The sequence below is a fragment of the Corvus moneduloides genome, chromosome 3, assembly GCF_009650955.1.
Source record: "Corvus moneduloides isolate bCorMon1 chromosome 3, bCorMon1.pri, whole genome shotgun sequence".
Lineage (NCBI taxonomy): Eukaryota > Metazoa > Chordata > Aves > Passeriformes > Corvidae > Corvus > Corvus moneduloides.
Genome location: NC_045478.1, coordinates 103,048,578 through 103,074,599, shown reverse-complemented (window position 1 = coordinate 103,074,599; position 26,022 = coordinate 103,048,578). Strand labels below are relative to the sequence as shown.

The 26,022-nt window shown below is 43.6% G+C and overlaps 1 long non-coding RNA gene across 1 annotated transcript in view; it reads left to right on the top strand.

Moving 5' to 3' along the window:
* LOC116441318 overlaps positions 1–26,022 on the top strand; it is a 130,947-nt gene that overhangs the window by 89,134 nt on the left and 15,791 nt on the right. Inside the window, exon 6 of the long non-coding RNA XR_004239028.1 lies at positions 19,133–19,251. This is a non-coding gene — a long non-coding RNA (uncharacterized LOC116441318). The remainder of the gene's footprint in view (positions 1–19,132; positions 19,252–26,022) is intronic.

Sequence of the window (26,022 nt, the reverse complement as noted above, 5' to 3'; positions counted from 1 at the left end):
GAGAGCTGTGCTTTGCAAAAAGTCTGGGGATGAAATTCTGAGTCTTTACTTTCATAGACTCAAGAGTCAATGGATTTATCCCAAATGTTGTGAGCCTGTGTCTTGAAGGCAGCTTTCAGAGCAATCTAACAAATCTAAGCTCAAAATTTCCTGACGCCCTCATGTTTAAAAGTGAGAAACCAATTCTTGCTGAGGCAGAGCATTGCCGGAGTGATTGGCTTTTGCACACCTTGAGGAGGGCCTTGCCTGATGCCTAGAACACACTTTATATGCCACTGCAGGCCTCTCGTTCCCACCAAGAGGTTGTTGTGATGTGAATGCTGACGATGCTCAGCAGGCTGAATTGCCAATACCCTGTGGCGAATCTTCTGTTTGTACTGCTGAAAGCACAGGAACAGATGTCCTGGACCTTCCTGGCTCTGCTGCTCCAGTGCTTGCAGCAAACTTCACAGGTGGCAGCATCTTAGCATCACCCACCAAGTGTCTGAGATCCCTGCTGGTGGCTGTTTGTTCTGTTGGGCCAAGACCAACAAGTGCAGACACTGAAGCAGTACAAAGCGACCTGAAAAAGGAGGCACATCCCACAATCCTGCTTAGCTTGAGGTTGCTCCTCCATGCGACTCTGTCTTGGAAGGGGAGAGGCGGTGCCTCTGTGCTTTAGCACTTTCACATTTCCCCTTGCTGTGTTTTCAAGAGACAAATCAATAGAGGAGTTGCCGAGCTGTGAGGAGGCTGCGGAATTCTACAGCCATGAGCACAGTAAATAGGAGTTGCAGAAGCATGGGTGAATTGTGCAGGTTATGCCAGACAAGCAATGATAAAACTTTAATAGTGCCATTCCATATTTTGTGCGTGTCCCATCTTTGCCTGACTTTATTGGGTTTGAGGTTTTAAGTTTTTATTGAAAATAATTTGTTACCATGGAAACAACTGTATCCATTAAACTGGGTGGAGCTTAATGACACCCTCTGAGGCTAAGATCTGTTCATCATTTAATTTTAATGATGCACTGTAACATTTGCTGCAGCTTTGTCATTTTATTGTGGTTCCATCCATCCCTTCCATGCCCCTTTTGTTTTTCCCACCTACCCATTGTCTCCGGAGGGATGGATGTAGAGAGCTTGTTTGAGCAGGGGCTCTCTTCACTTATAGTGTCTTGTAAATAGTCTCAAATATGCTGCTGAATTAATCCCAAACAGTATCAATTTGGATGTAAGCAAGCTTCATTTGGTGAGAGAGAGGCACAAAAAAGTAAAATGGTGTCTGCGTAGTTATGCAGTTGAGCAGTAGTAGAGAGGGATTTATACTGAGACATACAAATAATTAGATCCTATAGCTAGGTGTCTATAGATATATATACTCAGCCTCCCTCACCACCCCTCAGCTCTCAGAATGCTGCGGTTTCCAGGTTTTCTTGTTGTGGAGAAGAACAATTTACCTTATGGTTACTTCTGTTTCTTTTTGGTATAAAAACACTTCTGGTACTAATTCTAGAGGATCCACTAAAAGATAAACTGAGAGTGAACTCAAGGTTAAATTGCAGTTTTTAAGACAGCTGCCATGTGATTTGGACCTGAATTTCTTAGTACAACGGCAGCCAGGCTGAATGTGGATTTTGGAAGGACAGATCTATTCCTTTTGGGTATTATACTGGAGTCAATTCCTTGTTTGCCAAAGATAAGTCTGAAATGATTGCAAACATCAAGTCTCACTCTTTAAACATTCTATACTTGGAAACAGAGGGCTGGGGAATAGGGATTACTTTAAAAGGGGGTGAGCTGTCATTGACCATAGAAAGGCAATATGTATTTATCAAATGTCTATACTCCAGGGGGATAAAATTATACAGAAATAATTTTTTCTAATTTTCAAAGGTGGTCATTTGGGAGGTGGAACATAATGCTGGTTAAATAACATTCAGCAGAACAAATCTGTGGCCCCTCAAATGATTTTATGACAGGTGAATAGTTGCATTGAAGCCAAGAGTAATTTTAGCTGTGTATAAAGAAAAGCATGCAGGTATTTTTAATCAGTTTGTCAACTTTGATTTCAAGTGGAGATTCATTAGGTTTAAGGCATCTTCCTTGTGATTTCCTAATGACGTGTTACAACGTAAAGGAATAATTTAGAGGCATGTAATGTGACTAAGTGATTTGGGATCAGTTTATACTTTTGCTGTTGTTATCACATGTCTCACCATGCATCCAGGGACCACTTCTCCATCCTCACACAGACACGAGCTCAATGAGCATCCGGCCAAGTGTCTGGCATTTGTGAAGCATCTTGTGTTCCAGCATGTGCTTTTCCCCAGGCAGCATTCATTGCTGGTGGTGTGGCTGGGATGGCAGGGGCAGCCAGGTGGGCCAATGCAGCCTGCCCTCATGAAAGAGAGGTGGCAAGTAGAAAAATTATTGGTTAATGCACCAACATCAACCTCAAGGTGAAGAGCTGTGGAATGTTTTCCTGCCCACACAGTGCTGTGTGTCATTCAGACCCTGCTCTCTTGCCAAGTTGATCAATCCATGTGCAGTTTGTAAATGGTTTGAAATTGTGAACGATATGTTTCTGAATAACCATGAATATTTTCATGAGTATATCTTTAAAATTTTCCACAGATGGCTCAGTGGTTAGTCTGTGATTTATCAAATATTTGAATCTTTTCCTATGGAGTGAATCAGAACATTGCTGTGAAAAAAATTTCCTAACTTTCTAGTGTTTTTACATTGATCCTTTCAATGGATGGGGTCAATTTTGTTATCACATGGAACAAAAAAATTCCAAGGCTGATGACACAAATGTTTATTCTTGTGACTTGTTACCTTCAGGTAACTGGGATTTATATCCTTGGACATTTGCTGGATCTAACGTTATGCATTCATCAAAAATACCTGGAGGGGAATGGGCAATGCCCAGAGTGGTTGCCTGGGGCAGAGCAGCTCATGGGGGAACTCAGTGGCAGGCCTGGGGCGGGGTGCCCCGCACTCTCTGGGGAGCAAGCATGGACACCCTCGGTTATCCCTTGCCAGGAAGTGTTTGGAGGCTCTGGATAAGGTACCAGTGCCCCAGTGACAAGTGCCAAAGGCAGCTCCTCTCACCAGCCCGTTTGCAGACATTTCATCAGTGCTGTAGCCCTGACGTGCTGACGTACCAGACAAGTTGAATGCCTGCATTTCAGCGCTCTCATATCTGTCACCTCTCCTTGGGAGAGCTTTTCCTGTCGTTTCCAGCCCTGCCCTCCTGGTGGGACATGGCTGCCAAGTAGAGGTGTGGTAGGGAAGACCTGGGGTGTTCATTTTGCTCTGGTTTTCTGGGGTGGGGGCAAGGTCATGCTTCTGTGCCTAAAGGCCCAAGCAGAGCTATCCCAATGCTGCTGCCCTTCAGCCTCTCCTGCTACTGCCACCCCAGACACTTGGAGTGGGGCAGAACTGTGCATTAATGAGGGAAATTGTGGCATTGGGAATCCCTCTGTCACCCTCCATGCTTCTTTTCTCAGTCAGGCTGGGAAGGTGGGGACCAAGCTCTGAAAAAGAGATGTTCCCTTCTGTGCAGGAGCTTGTGAGGTGAGGAGCAGGCACCAGGCTGTGGACCACCTCGAGGTGCCCAGCAGGACCTGTGGCCTTCCTGGGGTATGTTTTCCATCTGGAAAAGGGTACCACTCATTTTATTGTTTTAAAGGCTGTTTTCACTGACTTGCTATTTTAAGCAGCCCTATTTGCAGTCCCTTGTTTAAAAATGTGGATTGGGCACTGTCAGTGCTCCTGGTGTGAGCAGACAGCAATCCCCAGCCATCAGTTGGCTTTGCTGGGGTGTCGCAGTCAATGGGTAACCTGTGAGCTGCAGGCTGAGGGATGGGAGGAACCAAAGGAATTTCTTCTTTATTTATTTAAAAATAAAAAAAGGGAGAGAAAAAACTGAATAACCGTGGTTCTCAAGTCTCATTTAAACATGAGCTGCTTATCCAAAGCATTGTTGCCTGTAAACAGATCTTGGGTCTCCTCTTTTAATGATATCCTACTTGTCAGGGTGACAACTAAGCTGTCTGCTGCAAGGGAAAGAAAGAAAGAAAGAAAAGAAAAGACCTCAACTTCTCGAAACCACTCAAGTTTTTCCTTTATGAAATACATTGATAAATATAGTTCAGCTAGCACCCTGCTGGTGTTATCATGTCTGAGAGCTATGGCAAGCTTTCAAACAAAGCCAGCAAAACCTATACTTAGAAGCAGCCCTCAGATTTTCATGCAAAGCACAGAAAAGAAATGGGAGGGATAACAAAAGGGGGAGGATGGTGGCTTGCCTACGTGTGTCTGCCAACCCAGCTGCTGTGTCAGACTTTGCTGTGAAAACCCTTCGAATAGTGATTTCCAGGAATGCAGCTGTGTCTGTGCCTCCCTGTGCATCACCACGGGTGCATGCCCTCATGTGTCTGACCTTTTCACAAGTGTGTTGACATGTTCAGAAATAAACTTTGCGATGTAAAGATAACATATTGGGTTGGGAATAAACAAATCAGCCCTAAGAGAACAGGTCCTTTAAAAGCCATGGGGAGCTCTTGCCGGGGTCTGGATGCATGCTCAGGTCTGGCAGCTGCTGCTGGCATCCTGCTTCTCTTGTGTCTGCGAGACCTTTCTGGTGCTTATCCCTGCAGCCCTGAAGCACCCTGTGTGTGTTCATCAGCTTATCCTCACCTCACCTCTGGTGTGTGCATGGGGGGAAAGTGAGAGAGGGAGAAATGAATACCCCTTCCACTCCTCTCGCTTCAGAGAGGCTGCTGCTGCAGCTGGGAGACCCCTGTCTCCTGAGCCCTGGCAGGGGGTTTCACCCCAGGACCACCTTCCTCACTAGATCTTGTCAACCTGTGTGGTTTTTAAAGCCTCAGGTGCTCCCAGTTTCTTCTTCTCTGTCCCTTGTCAAAAGTAGCCCTTTTCTGAAAGGGTGGCCCTTTTCACAGGCACTCTATTTCTTTTCTTCAGGCTGGTGTTGTGAGGAGAGATAAGCATCTTTATCAGTTCACTATAGCTCCAGGGCAAATAAAAATCTCTCACTGTAAAATGGAGCTTGTTATTTCCTTGGGCTGCCTGGGTGAAGGCCTTGTTGGGTACCTTGTGCTCTCTGCAGGTGCCTTGGAGACAGTCCTTGCCTGCTGGGGAAGGACTCTAGGCATGAGCACACTGTCCTCCTTCACATCACCATGGACCACATGTCAGCAGTGGCTGGTGGCGTGTCTGGGCTCACCTGGACAGCACAATCCCCTCGTGTATCTTCTGGACTTTGCCCCGGTTTCATCAGGCAGGGAGGGGAGGTTGCTGGGGGATTAGAGTGCTGGAGAGGTGCTCAGAGGTTAAATTCCTGCTTTGCCACTGACTTCTGGTGCTACTTTGGCCAAACATACAAAACATGGCCTTGCAGCCCTTTTAATCACACAAGTAGTTTTTAAACATTGTAACATCTTAAGATGTAAATGGAAGTGGCTCTATTCAGTGTTTCCAAAGATCAGCAGCTTTTGTTTTGCTCAAGAGAGGTACACCTAGGTCCCTCAGGAGGGTTGTTTGGTTGGGGGGGTGTGGGTGCATGCTTCTGTTGGTCTTTTTACAATTAAAACCCTTGCTGACTTTGCTTGCCTGTGGTGAAACAGTTTGACTAAGACTACTTCTGTAAAATGAAAAAACTGTATGGTCATGCCTTGACAATTTTGGGCAACTACAGAAATGGGTAATTCCTGTCATGGACATACGTATCTATTTAGTCATTTACTGAAAAACTTTCATTTTTTCTATCGGGCAAATGGGAAGCCACTGCTCTGAGCCAGCAGTTCCGTGGATTTCTCCATGGGACAGCAACTTCTTTTTATTTCACTTTTAACTCATTGAAGAAAGTTCGTCAAGCAAACCCCTAAATGAAACACTTAAGCAATATTTAACTAAGTTTTTTCTCCTAATTTTCTTATTATTTTTCTTGCTTTTGGAGTGGATGTAATCTGATCCTGACAGCTATTTTTTGAGAGAGATTATCAGTGCTCTTTAATCAAGAGCAAGAAAATGGAAAAGTGCCAAAGAAACACATGAAGATGAGGAGAAACTGGACAGAGCTATAAATGCTGTCCCACTTTAGGAATTGCCATTGAATGCAAAGCAGCTGATGAACATTTTCTAATGTAAGCTCCACTATTATAGCTTTGTAGGGGATTTATTCAGAACACTGACTCTTTCAGTGTTCTTCTGACCCAGCTCACCAAAGGCTAAGCTGGGAATGCCACACTTGGCTCACTGCTTTCTTTAACATTTTCTCCTGTCTTAGCTAACTGTTGTTCTTTCTGTCGCTCATTGATCACTGAGTCAGAGAATGATTCAAGTGTTATTTGAACAACAATGTTTGAGGATTGTTTATCAGTGACTCCATGTCTGTGAGAGGCACATTTTGCAATATGTACTTCACATTTTTTCCCTCTGATGATCTGGAGACCTGGTGGTGTTACAGGTCTGCTGGCTCACCTCACCTCTATGTGACTCATTCCCTATGGATCCCACTCTCACCTGAACTCTCCCAGCAAACTGCACTAGCAGAGGGTTAATGTTGCTGGGCCTGGGAGTAATGTGTTTAAAGGTAGACCAAACATGATCCCTGCCTTCAGAAGCCATAGTTGAGGTGGGTCCCACCTCCTTGCAGAGAGGAGGAGTGCAGGATGGGGTGGAACAGCAGTGGAGAAGGCAGGCAATGGCAAAGGATGAGGCAGAGTCTTTTTGGTTGTCCTCATTCTGTTGTGAAATGTCCCAGTGAGACATCAGCCTTGGAGGAGCAGCTCACAGTCGTTTTTCTCCTCTGCCTGAGCTTTTGCCAGCTTCTGGTTTAGCTGAGCCAGGGCCCCAAGGTGTTGACTGCTCTTTCAGGAGGGTGAAGGGCTGTGTTCAGCTTTTCAGGGAAGGGCATGGCCAGAGGTATTTTCTGTGCACTGTCACTAGAAAGCCACACCATCAATCAGGCTTTGCTTTGCAGGGTCTACAAAAGAAGAGTCTGGTGTGTACAGCTCTGTCACTCCCCTGTGCAGGGGTTGGGTCGTGACAGTCCATGTAACCGAATAGTTACCTCATGGGGAAGCAGTATCAGTGTCATATTGCACAGGAGAATGATCTGACCTTTCTTGTTTATATGGTAAGCATGGCCAGGAGGCTTCTTTGTCAGCCTGGTAGTCCCAGCTGCCAGCTCTTAGTGCGTCTTGTGAGCTCCAAAGCTCTTGCCAGGGCTTTGAAGTTAACAAAGAGTTATTTGGAGTTACAGGGTTTTATTTCATAGAGAACCCGTGTGCATGGCTCAACTGAAAATGTTCTCCTGAGTCAGAACTCACACATTCAGCAGTGCTGGAGTGGTGGTGGGCCGGAGCAGCGCACAGTGAGAGCAAGTCAGTTTGTCTCTTTCCAAAACCCAAACATCATGAAGATAAGGTTGTCTTGATAGTTAAGGACAGACTTTAAGATTTTGCTGCTGGAAAAATCAGCAGCTCAGAAGCCCAGAAGTTTGCATTTTAGTAGAACATGCTGGTAAAGACAGCCTTTGTGAGGGACCAATCCTCTGATTCAGATGAGACTGTAGGGCCTTCTTGGGTTTAACATTGGCAAAACATTTGAATGATACCTACTGTTCTCTGAAGAGAGGCTCAGTTTCCCACACTGACCCAACATCTGATCCCCATGGCTCACTATAGGAGGTAACTAAAAGAGAGGTCCTTAAGAAGGATGTGCTCAGTCTCTCTCTACTTGGTTCACAAATATGGGTGCCTACACAGTAGATCTTTCTAGTTCCTTGGATGCTAACATGATATTTTTTGTATAAAATATCTAAGAAAAAAACTCATCTTGATTAATGTTGTGCAAGCAAACGTGTTTATGAGACAGAACAACATAATTCATCTATCAAAGCAGATTTTTTTTCTTACAGAGACATTTCAAAGCCTTTAATTGGTTAAGGTGCCTGTGTGCTGGCTGTTAGATGCCTGCACACTGTAAGAGACTCTTCCCTAAACTGATAAGAGTAGCAAAGAGAAGGAAGAATCCCCATTGTACAGGATAAAAATGAGGTAATTTACTCCAAGTCACAGATGGGGGCCTGTGGTAAAGCTGGGTACAAAACTCTAATTCTCTCCAAGTCTCAGGCTCTTCCTTGCAAATTTTCCCTTGCTTTATTGTGCTTTATCTCATCTATAACAATAAAATCATGCTGACTGTGTGCTAAGGGAGCCCTTTCATGCTCTTGGTGCTGCTGGCCAAATGAGATGTGAAGGTATCTGAACAATAATTGCAACTGATTAATTATGGCAGCAGCATACCTGACATCACATCTGTTGCTCTGATGCTGTGCTCAGCCTCAGTCAGGGGCAGACCGTGCTGGTGTAAAACTCCTCCTGGGATCCGTGGCTCACTGGGACTGCCTGAATGTGCATGTGTGCTTCTCCCATGGCAGAGCAAAAGGCAGGAGTCTCTGTAAGAACCAAACCCATGATCTCATGAGCTGTTCTAGGTCAGGCTGGCTCTAAACCTGAGCAAATCCCTTTCTCTGGAGGATGTCCTGCCATGGGGGCTCAGGCAGGACTGGGCTGTTGAAAAGATGGGAGGAAGAGGTGTGGCATTTTTTGTGTGAGCACAGGCCATTGAAGCCACATGGCCAGGGGGACGGCAGATAAACAACCTTTCAATGGCACAGCCATTGTGTCCTTTCTGTCTCCTCAACACTTGGCTGCTCAAAATAGTCCTGTGTCTTACCCAGGACCCTACAGGAAATGCTTCTCCATCTCATATCAATATTTTGGATTATAATTCTCATTTCACTCTGGGGTTAACCTGGGACTTTTGTGTTCTATTCCACATAAGACAAGGATGAGGCCATCCATAAGAATCCCATCAAACATTGGAGCTGGCAGCTGTGGGAGGTGGAGAAGACAAAGGCTGCAGTCTATGGCCTCAGGAGCCCAAACCCATCATCTGACCTAAATTTCTCAGGACCAGGTATGTGTTAATTTGCCAGGCTTTGGGCTGATTGCAGAAGAAACCATCCTTGGTTTTAGCCATTCTGTTTTATATGTCAAAATGCTACTCAGTCTGATCCTGGATGGTATTCTCTATTGTCAGTAAGTTTTCTTACAAAGGCCTTTACTTAACAAAAATCTTACAGAACTTTGTAAGGGAGGAGTATTAACACTGGATTACTGCTGAAACAAAGTTTAATTAACAAGTGTGAGAAGTGAGTCAGGCTCTCTTTATGAAATCTTTCTTGATACAATTAGATAAAGAGAAGGTAGGTAGCACTCAGCTTTCAAGATTTCCTTATCTTTGGTAGCTCTCAGGGTCTTCCTCCCAGGCTTGGACTTCTGGCACAAAACTCAGCAATTTTAATTGATAGATGCAGACAGTACTGCCAGAAACAGAAAAGTGTGGGTTGATGTAAAGCTACTATCAACACTCATGGGAAGTGACTGGGACACTCACTTCTGCCTTTGCAAGCCTTCCCTAAGGAGTGCCAGCAGACTCTATGTATTCTCTCTGGCCAGCACCAGGTGTTGCTGAAAAACTGTTACACCCAGCAGCTGAAGTCAGCAAAGAGGGCAGGTGAGGGGGCTGGAGAGTGTCAAACCCACTCTAAAGGGTAAGGGAAAATTTTGGGAAGATGCTCACATTTAAGGTTAAGCTTTCAAAGTTTGGCCTCAGCTAAAGGACTTTGTGGAAACAGTCCTTTTTTAAAAAGAGCTGCACGTCCATTGAAAGCAGTGACTGATGATTTTGAAGAGTATCTGGAGCCCTAATCTTTCATTCAGACCACACTTTCTGTCTAGCTAAGGAAAATAAATCGCATGCTCTTATTTATCTTTCCTCCTCAAACACCCAGAGATTTGAAAGCAGCAAATGTAGAAGCAGCAGAAGGAAATATTTTCTTCCACAAAAGACATGATTCCCTTGTGAAACACAGGAATTCAGCAGGGCTCAGGGAAGGAAGGGAATTTTATGGTTGGGCCTTAGAGGAATTACGCAGCCCAACTGTAAAGGAAAGTCATGAATTTGATGTCTGTGTTTCTGAGTGCATTTGAACATCACATGTTGGGGAACATGCTGGGGAACAAGATTCTTTGTCTATGTTTTAGATGTTTTATTTATTCTTTTGGTTGTAACAATTGGGTATAAATATAACATCACTTATGAAGAACAGAGACCAAAGAGAAACTTGTGCAGCAGGCATGTGCTCCTGTTGTTTTCTCCTTGGACAGAGGAAGCAGAGCTGTGAGATTGCAAGAGAGGGGTCATACTTCTACATGCTCTTGAGTATGTGAGTGTGACTAAATTTCTGTTCATGTACCCCACAGATAGTGTTTAAGTGCCCTTAAATCTCTATGTCGTATTAAATGCAATACCAGATCAAGGCTGCTGAAAATGATCTTCACTGTGTCAGAACTGAACGTTTCATAATCTCTGGGTGAAATGCCACTTTTTCATACTCCAAAACTATATTCTGGGAGGGGATAATGTCTACTATATGCCTCTAATTGTACTACTTCTATTTTCCCTAGAGACAGTGAATGTCTTTTGTAAGGGCTAGTGGTTTTCTTTCTGTGGTATACCTTTCATCTTTAGGATCCTCTGCTAGCTCACTGTCATGGCTCATTATTCCAATTAATCACTGATGACAGTAATAGTCACAAAAAAGTTAATTCTGTGTATCCCAACGAGGCTGAGCCAACACTCTCATTCTGTTTCTGAGTGACTCCAGTGGAGTTGGCATGTCAGATTATTGCTTCACTACCCACGTTGGTGGAGTGTAAGTGTAGTAGTACGGCTGTCAAAAAGAAGTTGCTCAGTGATTCCATGTGAAAAGGCTTGAGTCAGTTCTCAGAAATGTTTAATCTGTCAGTCAGATGTGGAGATGATGTAAGCTTCCTCACCTGATCACCCACAGCATCTCAACCTCAACCAGGTGGGACTGATTTAAGTAGAAGCTGTATACTTTATTGCATCTTCATTTTAATCTCTTGGTTGGGCCTCCTTGAGGGCTGGCTTGGATCTTTGCATTGATTTCAGCAGGTCCTTGTGTCATGCCTTAAGTAATTCACAAACATACATACATACATACATATATAAATATATATATATTAAAGATCTGTATTTTTTTCTATCAGGTTCCTGACCACACTCATGAGCCTGACACTTGCAGACAAGCCCACATTTCTTATGTGAAAAGGCTGAAAATGATTATATCTAATTCACCCATTTGTCTTTACATGAATGCAGCCTCTCTGAAGTACCTGCACTATCTCTGGAGTTACAGTGTGTCTGCCTGGTAGAAAATCAGCCTACAAAACTCAGCACAAGAGAATATGCAAAGGATTTTCCACCCCAGAACCTGAGGAAATTTCCCTTCTCTTCTCAAAGGCTGTGTTCAATACAGATCTTGTCTCAGGATCTCATCTGGTATAGTAGACTGTCTAATACTCAATTTGTTTACTTCTTTTTTGGTGCCAAGTCAGAATCCAGCACATAATGAGCTCGTTAGCTGCCTCCCTGTGTTAGAGGCGACTATAGAAGAAATGTCAAATGGGTTACACAGACGTAACTGAGAGCAGAACAAGGCTCTGTATTTTTTAGAAAAGTCCCTGAGTTAACTTTGGAGATGTCATTCCCACAAGTCTGAGGAGTTTCCTATCTCTCACTGCATTTGCCATGGTGGCAAGTGGCCAGGAAAGCAGAAAACATTCAGTTTAACAAAATGACCCATTTTGCACTGGCTGGAACAGGTTTTCCTGGATAGGAGGTGTTTCTGCTTCTAAGCAACTCACAGGGAAGCTCAAGCAGGAGAAAAAATTGTCCTATTCCATTCTGAGTTTCCAAGGACCCCCACAGTAAAGCATTCCCCTGCAAAATGCATGAGGGATCACCAAAAATTGCACTTATGTCTCCTTGTGGTAAGTGCTTGATGTCTTCAGTTTGATGCTTGCCTCTGCCACAGTTGTCCTTCCATGGTCACTCCTCTTAGGTGGGCATGCTTAATGAAGGTGGAGGGTGGGACAAATGGTTTGACTCTTGGTGCTGATAAGAGCTGTATTTGGCACTGATAACAGCTGTGTTTGGTGCAGTAGGGGATGAGTTGCTAAATTTCTAAGCTCTCTGTATCAGGGATGCTTAGGGATCTCTTTGTAGCTGGATTGGAAATTAAGATGTAGGTATCTTAAATCTAGAGAGACGCTCAAACAAAATTCAGGGGGCCCCATTCCAGGTGAAGGTGTCAGCCTACCCCCTTTTTATAATTCCCTGCTTTTCTAGGTGAATGGCCACGCGTAGCCCAGGGTGGTTTTCAGTGGTTATCGCTGAATTCAAATGTGGCAATGCTGCCTTTTTCTGACATAGTTAATTGTTTGCCCTTTCTTATTGCCCTCATAACCATTTGTAAGGACTTTCTGCCTTCTTTCCTTGCAACATCAAGGTGAACATAGTGCATCTCTGGCAGCTGCAAACGTGGCAACAGAAACGAACGTTTAAAACCAGTGCATTGTGCATTTGTAGGCCCTCTGTGGCTTGTTCCCTGTACTGTCAAATTAATTGATGATTTATCATTGCTACTTCAGTTTAATACAAGTACAGGTTTTGACCTGTGTGACCTTAGTGTCTTTGCAAACATTAACAAAGCACAGTTGCCTGCTCTCAGATGAAATAAAAAATATTTATGGATGCAAGGTGCATGTTTGTTCAGCTTTTAAGTAGGGAGGTTCAAAAAGTACCACCACTAGAGATTTTTCTGTTCCCTCTGATTTAAACTGAATTGTTCTCAGATACTCTAGTAATAAGTAACAGCATAAATTCTGAAGTCAGACAGATAATTACTCTTTCAGACAAAGAAGCTTTGGGCTTTTATTTATGTCTATAGACTTATCTCTTCATGCTGAGACTTTCAGGGTGTGTAAAAGGCATCCAGTCCACTGATATCTCCATAGGGTGGTACACAATTGCTTCCAGGCAGTGCCTGTACCATAGATAGATGTCTACAGAGCTGGTTCAGCTTTGGTTTGTGTAGGGTTGGGGATCAATCTTGCTCTGGTCTGTTTCACCAGGACCCTGTATGCCCTACAGGTTGCTTCACCCATCTGAGCAGATTATCCTGTCTCCTGGTGTGGTACTAACCACCTGAAATATATAAGTATTGAAGGACACTGTAGTGATGGAAACTTGGGCTCATAGCAAGGGTGAGCATGTTTCAAAGTGGAGTGCACTCCGCAATGCGCGAGTCCCTTCAGTGCTCCGTGTGCTTTGTCCTTGGGACCATCAGCAGCACTTGCCTTGGTGTGGTGTCACTGTTGGAGAGCCTCCTTATGCTTGAGCTCAGCTTCCTAGAAAGTAACTGTTCAGGAAGGACAGGCTCACTAGGGCTGAAAGTGAGAAAATGAGAACTTTGAATTGATACGCAGCAGAAAAGTGTTAAAATTGACACCTAATGCACAGAACTGGTTTCAGAATTGGAACCCAGTTCAAAATCGTACATTTCCCCCACCCTTCCCTTGTAGTCCTAATGCCTAAGCTTGTTTGGGTTTGTTTTGATTTTTGATCATTTATATTGTTTATCTGATGGGTAGGGAAGACCATGCAAATTAGTAACTTCCCCCCCAATCCTTGTTTTTCTCCTCTTTAAAATAAAATTTTTTGAAGTTTCTAGGGGGGAAATTGTAGTGATATAAACGGTGAGGGGGGGAAATGAGAAAATGGATAAAGGAGAAAATGTTAGGTAGGTATTATGCCTGAAAATGTGCTGCACTGTGAAGCTTCCTTATGATTGTCCCAGACAGCCAAAAGCAAGGGTAGCACATGCAGGTTCATTTAGTCAGCTGTGTTGTAATTTGGAATTTCTTTAGAAGGAAACTCTCAGCACTCTGGGAAAGCCTCAAAGCAACTTGAATTAAAGAAGGTTTCAATACTTAGAAGATCATTTGATGTTTGTAAGCAAGGCTTTGTGACATAGGGTGTGAAAATTCATTAGAGCTTTCAATGATTAAGTAGTTTTTTTTATGTCTCAAGAATGACATTTCTTTCCCATCAGTATGAATGCAGGGAATATGAATACAGGGAAGAAAATATTTTTCTGGCTGAACATCACACACGTGTTTTAGCCAAAGGGTTTCTTTCTGAGAGATTTTGAGGGACTCATAACTGGCTTTTGTCCTTAGTGCCTTTACTTATGTGGGTGTAAACATGGTGTTACTGCATAAAAGGGAACGTGAATGTTGCCATATATCTGCTAATCCCATTACTGTCTGTGAGAATGAGGTTTTCCATTTTTTCTGAAGAGAAGAGTAAACATACTTATTTAATTTTCATGTGAAAGCTAAGTATTCATCAAAATATTTTATTTTTGATGCTTCTATATTCTTCCAAGAAATTACACAAAAGGCCATCACAAAAGGGAAAAGGAAAATTTTACATTTGGCCTGTCCTGGTAATCTGTAGACGGATACTTTTTTCAAAATGAAATGGTAATTGAAGCTGACACATTTCACTTCCAATGAAATAACATTTCCTGATACTGCACTGGAAGGCTCTAACCAGTACTAATTGGGAGGCTCATTTTGCATGCATGGGCAGGACACTGGCTTCACTGGATGAAATCACTGACCTGTATTCTACTAGGAGTCAGACTTGATCAGTGATCCTTCCTGCTTTTAAAGTCTATTGAAAAGATGTCTTTCTTTTGAATCAGTGGTAATTTTTTTAAAGAATTGAGGCTTTTCAAAGAGTTTTCAGTCTTCACACAGAAATGAACATTTTATAGCTGCTTTTTGCTGTCTGTCCATGCTGGGAATCACCAGTCTCTGGGAGGCAGGTTGAGGAGGCTTCTTGAAATGAGATAGAAGCCAAAGAGGTGAAGATGTTAAAAAGCATGATAGGTGTGGTAGTCATGCATGCCTCTGGAAAGAGCAGGGGCAGGGAGTAAGAGCAAGCTGCCCTGACGGGCACTCGATCTCTGTAATCTCTGCAGAATCTGGCCAAGTGTTAGAGCCGCTAGGCAAAATTACTCTTGCATCCTACAGTGACCATCTGAAGGCTTCTGGTGATAATTGCAGTGGAAAAGATTAGCTTTTTCCTTTAAGATCCTGCATAAAAGTAGCTTATGTTTGTGAGGTGGTGACAGAAAGGGTTTCAAGTGCTGTTTCTCTGCAGTGACTTGTCATTTGCAGAGCACAGTGTGGGCTCTGGTTGGGATTTTATCATGGGTGCTAAAATTGCTGCAGGGCTGTGCAAGGAAGGGAGTTCACTGCTGAGGCCTTAAGTGGGGAGGAGCTCTGTGCTCCTCAGCTATTCTCACAGTAATTCATATATGGAGGAAGAAAGCATTTTTCACAATTTCACAAAAATATGACTGAACTGACCAAACTCCAGATCCATGAAGATTCAGAGAACCAAGCTCCCACCAAAATTGGATGGGCTGGTCAGGCATCTATAATACCGTGAGGAGGTCAGCAACAAGCAATATGCCTAGAGGTAGTCTGTGATGGAGCAGAACACTGATCTAACATACCCTCATCCTTAATTTAGTGGCTCATCACTGGCCACTATGGAAATTGCCTCTCCCAAATGATTCCTGGACTTTAACACTGCTTGAACAATTATCTGCTTAAAAGTCTGGATCAGGTTGAACACATGTATTAATGAGACTCATCCTCTGATCTGTTCCTGAGGAAGCAGGAACTTTCCAGTTCTCTCGATTGGTTGATTGGTTGCCTGACAGGGTCACCATGCTAAACTGGGAATAGTGTGTGAACAGAAAAGTAGGGTAGATAATTCCAACAATCCATGTTTCCATTTTATCGAGAAATTTGGCCTTCACACTTCTTTTGGCATCTAGTACCACTTCTTCTTTTCATGCTTTAACTTGAGGCTAGATTCTCAGCACAATCCAGCTGAAGGGAAACAGCTGTTGGCTGAAGTCCTCTGGAAAGCACTCCCTTGAGCTCAGATCTGACCATTCTTGGCATGAGCTCCTGCAGACAACAGGTGACTCATTTTGCTCTGGAAAGCGCAGCCATATCCTCTGCTGTCTCGTCAAATACTATAGGCAATTCATAGAGCAATTCCAGCTTTGCCTCCTCTCCTGCTAATTGAAGAGAAGCTCCGTGCTTACCCTTTGCAACAGAGCCAAACCAATCCGGAATTCACATTGGATCCAGATTATCCCTTTACTCCTTGGTTTAAAGTAACATGCAAACAGCAAATGAACAAGAGATTCTCCCTGCCAGGAGATTCAGTGTGTGAGCGATGGCCACCTTAAAGGGGTACTGATGGCTACTGTAAATGAACTAATACATTAAAATATCTCCACGGAACAAGACTCCTCTTGGGTGATTGTTGTAATGCTCAACAGATTTACAGTCCAGGAACACGAAGGAATTTCAGAAACCCAACCGAAACACTAAGGAATTAGTGAAGAAGGCATGAGGTGGGGTGTTTTTGTATCCCCAATTGACCTACCTCCCACACTAGCAATGTCTGATACTGGAGGCAAACAGGACAAGCTTTTATGTATCCTGATTTATAACAGTGTTTTCCAAAGTGGCTTACTGAAATTGTAAACAATGTGTTCACACAATAAGAGGGAGGAAATGCCAATATATTAAAATCAATGGACCAAATTGTATGCTATCCTGAGAGTACTTTTGGCCAGGGGATGGAAGTGACCTGCGTTTGGCTGAACAGGAATTGATTCTTCTCCCTTGCTATTTATGCCAGCACAAATTTGCAGCACATTTGACGTCAGTGCACAGAGAACGGGCACGAGTACAAGGGCAATTGAGCCCCTGAGGTTCCTGTTTGATCACCACTTGAGGCAAGGGGAAGCTGCGCCTACAAGGTGCTTCACCTCCTAAAACAGGCCTTCTGCAGAAACTCTGTGTGGAGTCCCAGGCTCCCACGACAGCACAGTCCTGAAAGGAGGGAGGAGAGAGCAAGGAAACTTGGCTCAGGCCCATTTTGAATAAAAGCCACCATTGCAGATGAGTTGAATTTACCCCCCAAAAGTTCCTCTTTTCACTACATTTTTCAGTTGGAAGAGTCAGATGGAGGATTTGCATTGGCTTTCTGCCTTGGCCGTGTGAATTCTCAGGGGTGGGGAAAATGTCAGTAAGCTAGTAAATATCCAAGAACTGGAAGAAAATAGGTTGAGTTGCCAAAGTCTTTTTAATCTCTTCTGAAAAATATTTCCTCTAGGAACACTTTTCCATTTGGAACAGGTGCCTAAAATTTTTTTTAAAACCCTGCAGGGGTGACATGTCTTTTGCTGCCTCTGCAAAACTTTCTTACATCTGGCTGATTACCTGCATCCCCAAATCCCCACAAGTAGCACATCTTGTGACTCTGCTGCTACAGTCACTGAGCCCATGCTCCATGCCAGCCATGCTCTGGCCACTCCTGCTCCTGGATGCTGCCTGGTGTGCTGTCACCCTTCAGAGCACTTGAAGGTGTAGGTTTGAAGTCAAAGTTCAAACCCATCTGCCAGAGAGAAGGGAAATGTGAATGAAAACCAGCCCAGGAGTTGTATGCCTCTGCTGTTTCCCATAGCTGTGTGGACATCAATGCTGTTGTTGCTGAGGAAAGCTGAAGGACACCCTTTTCTGTGTCCCTGGCACTGAGCTGATGTGCAAGGTCCCAGCTTGTGGAGCAGACTCTGATTGATCTCATGGCAGGCTTTGCAGACACTTTGCACTGAGACTGGGAGCTGGAGGGGTGTGCAGCTGCTCTGAGAGGCAAGAGAAGAGTTCTGACCTGTAGCACTGGCTTCTGGTGGTGTTCTCTGCTGCTTCCTTGAGCATGGAATTGGATTTAGATTCAGGGTGGTAAAGGAGTTGTTGCACAGCTCTGGCCTGGGCAGGTGGTAGGATGATGATGATGATGATGATGATGATGATGATGATGATGATGATGGTTGCCTGGGCAGCTGTGCCTCTCCAGTGATTGTGCTGAGTTCCTGTTGTGGAGAGGCTCTGTTCTGTTTGGGTCCTGCTTGTGTCTCCCAGTGGGATTCTGTAACCCAGGAGAGCAGCAAAGCCTGTGCTATACAGTGGGCACAAGACCTGGGCTCTACCAGCTGTGTCACCTCAATCAGTGCTGGAGTGGAGAGCAAACGAGCTGATTGCCCAGTGCTGTGAAATTGAGCCCTGCTGCTGAGGATGGGCTCCTCTCCCAGCTGTGTCTCTGATCCTGCTTGCCCTCTAAGGCAGGCTGGTGTATGTACACAAGCCATGAGCTTATTTCTGCATGGGTTTCTGTGCAGCAGCACACACTTTCCAGAATGACTCAACATTTCTCAGCATACGGGTCTAATGGTGGCCACCCAGCCTTGTGACCTGTGTAACTCTTGTCTGGTGTGAGCTGGTGAAATAGTGGAATTTCTCCTGCTTCACCAAGGGGTAGTTTGAACTCAACCCTGAGGGTTTTACAGGGGCCATCAGAGCCCCAGCAGCCCTCCAAAGGACAAGAAGCCCTTCAGTGCTGGAGTGCTAATGCCAGGGGGATTGCAGTGTGGGTGTGCCACCTCAGTAGCAAAGCGAGGTGGGGTCTGCCTCTGCCCACCAAGCCCTTTCTGGGTATACGACCTTCCACTCAAGGCAAGTCTCAGCACACGTGAAATATTCACCTTGTTTGTTCAACTGTGTCTGTTTCTGAAGATCAAAATCAAGACATCTTTTCCCATCTTGGGAAAGAGATGCTCCCAATCTGGATGTTGTGAAATGCTGCTTGAAAAATTCATCAAATTGAGAACTCAGCTGCGTGGATCCTCAGCTGTCTGTCTCAGTGATACTTTCACAGGCAGCAGAGTTACAGCACTGACTCTACTGATTCACCAGACAAATCTTAATTCCTGGTTCCTTTCCCTTAAGACTTCCTTTTTCCCTTCCTCTTTTTAGCTTGAGGTAATTAAAAATAAAAAATTCTGGGTTCTGCTTTGTCACAGTCCTCCGGGAAACTTGTAGTGGGAACGTGTAAGTTTCATTGGTACCTTTAGAGTAGGGCCCTTGCAAGTGGCTGGCCTCTGGTGCGTGGTGACAATGCAAGTAAATAACAACACTCAGATGGAAAATTCCACAGATGAACTGAAATGTTTTCTGAAATTCCTTTCAAAGTGAGACAACAACTGTACCTCAGCGGAGAGCCTGCAGTGAGGGGATCCATCGTGCTTAAGGGAGAGCAAAGGGAACATCTGTGAGTGCTTAATTCAAATGCTGAGGGTCCAGAAAACTTGGTAAGTGAGATTGTATTTCATATGATCTGGAAGTGTACCAAAGAGTAATGAAACTACGGAGGAAGCAAAAGATATGCTCTGTGTGGATACTTATCCTTTATGGCACCTGAATTTCCTGGGTAGCTCAGCTCATCATGAAATGTGAGCATCAGAAATGAGCTACACTCACATATGAATTCTGGCTTATGCTGTCATTGCCAAGTGTTATGTGGATGCTGAGGATGAGAAAAACCTACTTCCCATACACGGAAATATTCTCTATGATAGAAATGCATTTGTGTTTTTCAAACATGATTAGCAATCCACCAGGGCTTTTTTCATTTTTGTGTCCATCTGGGGATAGCCACCTACATCCTTGTATTTTCATTATGTGAGGAAATAATAGTTTTCATATGTTGAGAGAATGAAAATGACCTCATAGGCCTTTTCTGACACATGTGGCAGATCATACCTTCTCCCTTGGTGACAGAGTGAGTCATTCTGGAGTAAACTTCACATTTTGTAATGGAATGAGCAGGGAATAGTTTTTTGAAACAGTCTGAAAATGAGCTCAAATTAAAAAAAAAAAAAAAAAGAATTCAGCTGTTTTTATCATGGCTTGTTTCTGTTCCATGGCTGTTCCAGCAAATTCAGCTGGCAGCTCCTGGCCCCGCTCCCTGGCTGGTGCTTTACATCAGCCCTGCTCCTGCTGGAGTCTTGTGATTAAGCCCAGCCCTTAAGTCTGCATTCACCCCATGAAACTTCCCCTAAAAATTGCAGCCAAACAATGGGGGAACTGAACCAATCATGTGTGAACTGTGCCACAAACCTTCAGAAGTGCTTAAACACCCCAGACTTATGGATTCAGCCTGTTTATTTTACTGCCTTTTTTTTTTTTTTAATAGCTATGTTAAAAAAAGAAAAATCACAAAAATAGCGGTGAGACAAAACCAGTCATAAAAGTCATTGGCACTGATTTCAGCACTTGTGTCCATAGTCTCAGATTTTACACAAATGGGACAGGTATTTGCAGGAAGATCCTTGTGGTCATGTTTTCAAGCTCCTACTTGAAGCACGTGGACATAGTTAAATGTTCCAAAACACCTCCAATCCCTCACATCTTCACAGTGATGTTTGTAAAGGGTTTGGAGCCTGCTCTGCCTGCTTTTCAGAAAGCTCTAGAAAATAAATTTAGGTGCCTAAGTCTCAACTTCTCTTTATTTCCTGGACTTGCTTGGGTTGTAGAATCCTCTGGAAATCCTTAGCCACTAAGATGTCCAGTACACAGACTCCCAGTCTATCTGCCTGCTCTCTACTGGCACACATGACATGAAGGTCATCAAATAAAAAAAGAAAATACAGAGACTTTCACGAAGCTTTGCATATTGCAAGGCAAAAGGTTTTGATCAGTGGAGTCTAATGCCTCTTAACATGGGGCAGACTAGGTGCTATTATCTGTTTTGCTTTTGCTGGTTGATCTTGAGCAAATTACTTCCATGTAACTGGGCCGCCTCTTTCATTTCCTCCTCCTGTAAAAGAGGGATGCCGAGTGTTCTTTGTAGTGAGGCACTCAGACATCATAGGAGTCAAAGTTCTAAGGAAGTTTCTGGAGAAGAAAGGATGAAGAGCAGATTCAGTAATGCTCAGATATGTGCATTTTATAAGTGTTTTGGGTGTTTTGTTTAGAAAAAACACCCAAAGGTGTTCAAGGAAAGAAAATCCCTCTAGAGTTTCAAAATAAAACACTTGGATTTTTTTGTTGGAAATGTCTTGGTTGGCAATATTCTTCAGTGCAACTCAAATATTAAAAATACTTTTAAATGTCTGGAATGAAAACTTGTTTAATCTTAAGTATGGTTCTCTTAAACTTCTTCAACATCTTTTAAAACACAGCCAGACTTCTTCTACTTGGAGCTGAAATCCCATTTTGTCAAATCTTTCATAAACTAAGAAAACTGCTATTGCTGTGGCTGTGTGCATAAACTCACTGGAAATACACACTTGCTGTACAGAAACAGTATGAAGTTCACTAGAAATTAGCCACTTTGACTTATGTGGTCAACCCTGTATAAAATGTGTATAAAACTGAAATCAGACACTCCCCTCTGCATTCCTCATAAGATTGATCTATGCAGTTTACAGTTTAAGAGCTCAGGTGAACCTGAGAGAGTGGCTGCAATTGCTTCTCATTTCAAAGATGATGCTTTATTGTCAAAGATTAATGGCTGGGAATCTCTCATCACCTCTGTTTGTGGAGCTTTTGTATCTCTCTCCAGGACTGAGCCCTGGACGCAATTGTTTTGGTGAGCCCTGAAATTCCCAAGCTGCTTTTCTTTTCTGCAGAGTGATGCTGTCATGATTTATGAAAAAAGTCAGCTCTTGGAGTTTGTTTTGCTTGGCTTGCAGACAAAGGACTCCAACCCCATTTTTGAGTAGAGAAAGGTTAGGGGGGAGGCTTTATGCTGTGCTTTTTGAGTGGAAAACTTCGCAGCTAAATTGAGAATAATATTTTTCTGTCTAAACTGACCTTTATACTGATACATCCTCTGTCATTTTGGGCCCTTTTAAACTGTGTCTAACTTCTGCAGGTTTACAGTTCTCCTTTATCACTTGCAAGGGAGACAAAAGTCCTAAGGACCCGTTCAGAGATATACACTTTTGTTCCTCTTTAAAATAAAATGGGACTGTGCTTTGGCCTGGCTTCCAGCGCCACCTGTTCTGCTGCCATGTCTCCATGCTGTCCTTTCAGCATGGTCTCATCTGGGCATGCTGCATCCACCTGTTCTGGGTTTCCTGAGGGCACTCGGCAAATTTCTCCTCCTTGGCACCTCTGCCATATTTTGCTTGGCCCATTCCTTGGCTTTGGCAGAACTGGGACATTCAGCTGCTTGTCTGAGGGGAGGGAGTTGTGGGAAAAGTGAATTTGTGATGCCTGAAAGGGAAGATGCTTTGTGTAGTTTTGAGGAATGGACATTTTGAAAATAATGTAGTTCATAAAAAATAATGGAATTAGCAGTAACATAGTGGAAGGAATTCAAAAGAAAACTGCTAATAAGGCCTGAAGCAGATTTTTTTTTTTTTAATTCTCTTTCTCCCCAGTCTGACCTCTTGGTAATGGCACAAGTAACAAGTATTTCTCACCATACAGTGGCAAAGTGGCTCTAACTGTTCTGCCTTATAAACCCCACACATACCATGGGGGGATATCCCTCACTCTGTAACAAGGTAATCTTACCAGTAGGGTGGGTTTTTTTGCTTGTTTGTTTTTCAGTGATGATACTATTCAAAGACAAACTGATAGTTTGAGGCTTGCAATTTCTTTCAGCACTGGAATTGATGCAGAAGCTTGGCATCACTTTTGCTTTTTTTTCACATTAAGAAGGGTAATTAATTAGAAAAAAACTTTCCACAAAATAGTCCATCACAGAAAGTGGTGCTGGAAAAACTAAGTGGATGTCTACCATCTCCCATCAGGGCTGCAGGCTCTCAGCCCACCAGTTTCCCAGGCCAGAGACACCCATCTCCAGAGCTTTTGGCTGTGGAGCAGCAGGTCACAGATGACTTCAGGATTATGATTTATCCTATCTTGGAAATTTCAAAATGCTGTGCTTTTCTGTTTAGTGGCTATTTTAAACCAAAGTGAAAACAAATTTCAAGAACACATGAAACACGTGGAAAATGCTGGGTGGAGATCATGCCATCTCCAAGGTTAGTTTCTGCCTGTGTGACCCTGGGTCATAATTATAATTCTGTGTGTGTGTGTCCAGGTTAAATAGCCTGAAATACTGCATGTCCTGTCCCCCCACTCCGAGTGGTGTGCTTCCAGCAGCAAATGGGAGGTGGATGAGGTGGATGTGGCATGAGGAATGCTGGGAATGCCCGAAGGTTCCAGGCTTTCTGGGGGTATTTTGGAATACACTGTAAGGAAAAAGATGATTGCTGATGTCACATCATCCATCTTGCTGTTGGGGAAGCAGCCTTTGGAGTGAACTATCTTCTGGAAAATGCCCAGGAATTGTCTTTGAGCAGTCCCTCCAAAGCCAGCTGTCAGTTGAATGATGTGGAGGAAGAGTATCTGCTTCTCCAGCTTTATTCAGCAGTACCACAATACCCTCCTAACTGAGAGTGCACAGCCTCAGGCAGTGTGTTTCACCACTGCCCTGAGCCAGAGCTGTTCCACAGCTGAGCTGACAGTAGTGAGTCCCTTTGGAGCACTGGTGCAGTGGGGAAGTGAATCCCCCACTCTCTGGTGTGTTGGTTTGGTTCACAGAGCAGCTCTCTGTGTATAAACAAGAGTCTTACGGGAGGAAACCCCAGTGGAAGCTCTGCTCTGCACCTCCTGGCATGAACTTCCCCAGTCTCTGAAATCCAAGCCTTTGAAAGCAATTTGTAAGCGTTAGCGTTTCGTGGTAAATCACATCCTATTATTTCGAGTTTAGAATATACTGTGCTTTGTTACTCACACCAAAAGCACTTCCAGTGATGTTTTAAGAATGAGCAGAGGGAAGGGATGATGGCAGTCATGAGGGCTTAGCTGTAGAAAGTGTTTCCCGTTTTATCTGGTAGAAGTGGTTGGGGAATCCCAAGAAGCAAAAGGCATTCGTGCCCCACCGCGGATTAATGTCACGGGATTCAAGTGACCCTTTTCCTTTAGATTTGTTTGTAGATCCCGCTATCCATAATAGTAACTGTGCCTGCAGTTATATAACAGCTTTATAAACTCCATAAAGCACCACTGAAATAATTAATGTGTGGACCACTACCAGGCAATAATGCTTAATCAATTTGTCCATGTTTGGAAGCTTCCAAACAGTCTTTTCATTCTTATTTTCCCAGCACAACTCACTTTTATGAAACCTGCTTTAGAGCCTCTGAATTTTAGGCCAGAACCAGAAAGAAATATATGAAGAACATCTGTCATCTGGATTGCATCTCAGCAGGCAGTTTGTCTCTGTAAGCTTAATCTGACCTGGGCTGCTCCAGCAGGCTAAAATGTTTTTCATAAAAGGATGTTAATCAACCTATCTCCATTTTCTAGATTAGAAGATGACTTATCCCATCCTTCTCCAGTGTATAGCTTAATTCTTTATCTGTTATAGCTGAACAGCTCTTATTTACATCAGCATAAATTGAGAATGATTCACATTAAGCTAATGTAGTTTCAATTACATGACAGTGGTTCAAAACAGGGAGGCTGAGATGTATTGGGGATTCACATAATGTTTTGAAATCACTTTAAGTTTGATTTCTTAAGGTTAGCAATATCCATCTCCTTTAGTAAAAGAGATAGTCCACCTTTTGGAGTAAATTTGTGTCTCCCTTTTCAACATGATTCTCTTGGCTATTGATCAAAACAGTTGAATGGTTCGTGTAAACACTTCAATGGGGCCAAATCTTTTCCCAGGGAATTTTTTCCTAACTGGTTCCTTTGGAATGGTGCATGTCTTCTGTGGATCACCAGTCTGAGCACTAATGTGTAGAAACATTTCCATACCTTCTGCTATTATATATGAGAAATTGTTTTTCTTGTTCTGGCTGTGTGAAAAAGTACACAACACTCTTGGTTTGCAGTGCTGTTCCTGAGTCCTGTCCCACTGCAGAGTTTGGCTTGCCTGCCTGTGCCTTGTCCATTTTTCTCCTCATACCTTCTAAGGAGTGCAGTATTTGGGGGGTGCATGCTTGGGTCCAGAAGACACTTGTGTGTGTATCTTTCCCAAACTTCCCTTTTCCTTCTCCTTGACTCCTGGTGGACCTGTGATCAGCTGAAGTAAAAACAACCAGCTGAATGGCTGCAAAATTCCCCAACTGCCAGTGATGACCCTCTTGTACCAGCCCCATTCCTGCTGCAGGGTATCTGTTTCCCCCCCAGCGGGATGAGGAGGCCAGGAGGGATGTGCAGAGCTGCACCCCATTAGCCAAGATGATGTGGAAAGCCTCTGGAGAATTTTCATGGCATGACTGGACAAAAAGCTCTGGGTGGCCTGCTCTAGTGCTGGTGGTAGTGTTGCTTCAGTTGTTGGGCTGGGCTAGAGTCCACCAAAATTCCCCTCCAACTGATGTTTCTATGAATTTATGACATTTGTTTTGTTGGAAAACCAAACAGACATTTAACTGAAGTTGCAAATAAATAAATAAAAAGTACAGAAGAGCTACAGTGCAAAGTAAAAGTAAAACAGAGCCATGCAGGAAAAAAGTGAGACGAGGGAATGTCCAGATGTTTTGCAATAAATTCTAATGATAGATTTAAGCAAAAAAGAAAATGACCAAAGACAGGCTTTTGAGCATCTTAAGGGAAGTAAGTTATTTATTGAAGTTATTGTTGAAGTTAATGGGACTCTACAGCAAGAAGATTGCAGGAGCATCTGTCAAAAGCTGCAGTGACAGATGTGGTAACAAAACAATAGCCAGAGAGGTGAAGGAGAAACAGAAACGTGTTACAGCTGGAGCAGATGGAGGAAGAAATGGGTAAAACACAATGAGATGTTGCAAAGCTTATTTTTTTATAGCTGTTCTTCAAAGGTGATGTCTCACCTTCAAAGACCCATATCTTTGAAGACAAATCCTTTTGGCCAAGGAGTCCTTGACACATTCCTGTACAAGTGACATACAGGGAGATGGCCATTGCTGTGCCCCTGCATGTACTCTGGAGACCAGCTCCAGGGAGGTGCCATCCTGCTCTGCATCGGAGAGCAGTGACCTGAAGGGCAGGCTGCAGCATCTAACACCCTGTGGAGCAATGCCTGTGGTCACTGGTTGTCTTCCAAGGACAGAAAGCACTTTCCTGAGCGCTAT